The sequence below is a fragment of the Eumetopias jubatus genome, unplaced genomic scaffold (genome assembly GCF_037043125.1).
Source record: "Eumetopias jubatus isolate StellerSeaLion01/CBP00866 unplaced genomic scaffold, mEumJub1_p1.0 scaffold_6, whole genome shotgun sequence".
Classification (NCBI taxonomy): Eukaryota; Metazoa; Chordata; class Mammalia; order Carnivora; family Otariidae; genus Eumetopias; species Eumetopias jubatus.
Window position 1 is genome coordinate 71728030 of NW_028274812.1, and position 4220 is coordinate 71732249.

Sequence of the window (4220 nt, forward strand, 5' to 3'; positions counted from 1 at the left end):
ACTTTGACATGTGTGTATGTATAGAGTGTTTGTGTGAATAGGGTGAGAGATGTGGAAGGATCTCAACATTGGTTACGATAAAGGAGAGGTGAATTTTTTCTTTATAAATCTTTTGTTTCACATATTATTTTCATTCTTAAAATTTTTTTAAGATTATTTTATTTAGATTTTTTATTTAGATTAAGATTAAAATTATTTATTTGAGAGAATGAAAGAGAGAGCGAGAGAGAGCATGAGAGGGGGGGAAGGGTCAGAGGGAGAAGCAGACTCTCTGCTCAGCAGGGAGTCTGATGTGGGACTCGATCCCGGGACTCCAGGATCGCCTGAGCTGAAGGCAGTCGTTTAACCACCTGAGCCACCCAGGTGCCCCTCGTTCTTAAAATTTTAATAAAAAAATAAAGTAATTAAAAGCCCAAAGTGCCCCATCCCATCACATGCATAGCACACCTTCCCCAAATATTGATGCCAACTTATTCCTAGTTTATATTTCATTTTGTTTGTATATTTAATACTGCCCAGAGCACAAAAGAGAGGGTGTGTCCCACCTCTGTAAAAAAATTGGTGAGGAAAGAACGAACCAGTGGTGGAGCATGTAAAGGCAAAAAGTGTCAGCATTCCTTTGGATTTTATGACAAAATCCCAAGGGAGGTGTTCTGGGAGAAACCTACCAGAAGCTCTTTCTTTAGTATAAAATTGGGTCTTTTCTCACAGAGCAAATCTTCCTTCAGCTGTAAGGGACAATGGTGATTGTGGGGGAGTTCTGAGAATTTTCCACAGACCTATCTTGTTTCCACTGTGTCAGGGAAATTTTCCTATTGTAAGTAAAGATTACTTTTTAAAAGGCTGTGATGTATCCATATACTCTGTTTGAAAGCAAAGTAAAATGAATTCTGTATGTTACCCCAAATAGGTCAACATTCTCATCTACTTAAAGGTGAAGTATCTGATCCTTCCCCTACTATGAAGATTTAATTTTATATTAAAAAGGAAAAATAATTGTTCAGAGAAAAGTAATATATATAACTTCTCTTAATTGTCTTGAAAATGTTTTTCAGACATTAATGCCATCAGTCGAGATGGACAGATGGCTGTGGTATAGAATTGTCTGTACAGAGTAAGAGGAAATTGAAGAAGAGGATTCCAGTTTTCTATCCTTTAGAAAAAGGTCATTGTTGAACTCTGTGCAATAGATTGGGTCCAGAGGAGACAAATATTAAGCAATCCCATTTTCACTTTCTTGCTATAAAAATTTCACTAAATTGATGGTCATCAATGCCTTATAACTAAAAGAAGTATTAGTCATTAGGTTAAACAAATGCTTTCATTTATAAAGCATTTATTTTAAAGGAGAGTCAGTGCAGTAACTTGAGATTTGACTTTCTATGGATGTCTAGCAAATGTGATAAAGCAATCTCAGAGAAAATGGCTTCTAATTAGATTTGATGATGACATTAAAAACTACTCACTGTGGCTAAGGTGAAGGTTGTCTTATTCATCTTTTCGTATCCTGTATCCCCACAGCTTAGGTCCCTGGTACTTAGAAGTTCAAGGTTTCTTGGGAAAAAAATCTGTTCCTCTTGCTTCTTCTTCTGTCTACCCACCCATTTACTCTTCTTCACCTAAAAGAATTGATTTTGTTGGAGATGGCAATGTCCCCAGCTAAAAAGTCACATTTCCAGGTCTCCTTTCCATGTAAAAGTAGCAGTGTGAAATCTTCTTGTCAAAACAAGATTTTTTGACCGATGCTCTGGGTAAAAGTTAAAAAGTAGGCCTGACCTAGCTTGAATGCATCTTTTCACTTCCCAGCCCCTTCCTGCCTGAGACATCATAGCCAGAGCTGTAGTAAACATCTTTCTACCATGAGGCGACTTTGAGGATGGAAGCGTGACGTTATGCACGAAGAAACAGAAAGACAGCTCCTGGGACATTTGCTGCCGTCTGTCATGGAACTGCCATATTAACTCTGAACTGCCTATTTCCATGCTTTTGTTTTTGTTGTTATGTGAGAGAGAACTCCTACCTGATGTAAACCATTGCCTTGTTAGGCTCTTTTACTTATAGCCAAAAATAGTTCCTGACTACATTCATGTTAAGTGATTAGGATGAAGACACAGAAGATATGCTTATAACTACTGAAGACAAAAGAAATGACCGGTATGTTGAATGCCAGACATAAAGCATGACTAAAAAATCTCAGAATTTTGTTCAGAACAAGTCAGATGAAATGGAACATGTAGCCATTCTGTATCAAGATTTAAAATTTTAATATGAGACAAGGATTGATATTAGTTCATGACATAAAGTCCTTGGAGTTTAAGCTTGCACCTTAGAAATGAGCAAAGTGTAGTATAAGACTATTGAAAACAAGTTAATCTTATGTTAGAAGTTTGTGTCCAGACTATAGGGAATGATTTTCCCAATCCTGAAAAGAGAAATACCTTGTTACATGTTCCAGTGTTTCAGAACCAGTATTGGTGAACATCAAAGAGATAAACATTTTATCTAATATAGAAATATTCTATTAATTTGAACTACCTCAAAATGAAATGACTGCCCAATAAAGTAGTGAGAACCCTGAAAGCGATGATCAAGAATATTCCTGAATTGTACAGCAGGTATAGCTGCTAAATGACCTCCAAATTACCTTTTGACTCTCCAAGATTCTATGGTTCTCAAACCTACAACATATACTTGGCAATGGCAAAATAAGACTTTGTATTGGTTATCTCATTATATAAACCTGATACCATTGAAAGATCTCTAATAGAGAATTGCCTTAAAAAACAAATTTCATGTACAATACTAAGACACCTCTTTAAACAATTCAGGCAGTTCCATAGAACTGATTATAACAAGATTTATCTTTTTTTTTTTTTTAAAGATTTTGTCAGAGAGAGAGAAAGAGAAAGAGAGAGAGAGCACAAGCAGTGGGAGGGACAGAGGGAGAAGCAGACTCCCCACTGAGCAAGGAGCCCGACCCGGGACTCGATCCCAGGACCCCAGGACCACGACCTGCGCTGAAGGCAGATGCTTAACTGAGCCATCCAGGCATCCCAAGATTTATCTTTATAATCATAGCATTGTAGTAACATGTAAGGTACTTAATATTTTCTATAATTTCATTCTTTTCTCCACCTTGAGAAATCTAATTTCATTTCAAGGCTTGGATAAATATTTCTACCAGAGAGCATTTTTTAAAAAAATGTAAAATGGGGATAAATAATACCTATGTCATAGGTTGTTAACCAAAGATGATCCATGCAAAGCGTTGGTAAGTGGATTTTTTAAAAAAAGTTAGATATTGTAATTAACAATACATGGCTTTATTATATCACTTATCCCTATATAATTTGCTTGTGCATTTGTATCCCCCTCTAAATTATGAGCATATTGAATGTAGGCAAGAGCCATGTCCTTTGCCATTGTACCCTCAAGGCTTAACCCACAGAAGTAGCTCAGCAATAATTAACATATCCACGAATCTTATACCCTATGTTGCATGAACTAAAAAAATCATGGTATTCTGGAATGGAAGAAATCTTTAAAATGTTTATAATGAGAAGAGTACAACTCAGAATGATAAAGTGACTTGCCTAATATTACATGAAGTGATAGAGTAAGAATACAGGATTTTTTCTTTTTTAACTCCAAATCTCTTCGTTCAAAAGTTTTCTGTACAAAATTGTTTCAAAGATCTTTGGAATATTGGCATCCCATATAATAACCAACCGCACTGCATTTTTTTTTTTTTTTTACCATAGTGGTCAATAAAATTCTTATTTTGTTGGCATTGACAATGTGCCTAGCTAAAAAAAAATACACATTTCCAAGTCTCCTTTGCATGTAGAGGTAGCAGTGTGACTTACCTTGCTGTCAAAACAAGATTTTTTGGTGCTTTCTGGAAAGTTAAAAATATGTGTAATACATGCAAGGTGACTCTAGCCTGTTTCATTATAAATGGTGGTCTATTAAAAAATATACATCATAGTCATTTAGTTTTCAAAATTGTACTTCAGTAACTGTTCAATTTATCATAAGTACTTAAAAATATAAATGACCACATCTTAGTGTATGTCCTTTATAACGTATAAATAAAAAATGGAAAAGTAATTTCTAGTTCAATTTCTAGAGCCTAGCTCTACACATTTCCTATGTTAGCTTGCCATCTTGTGGCCTCTTACTCCTGTGCAACTCAGTATCTGACCACCACACACTCACAC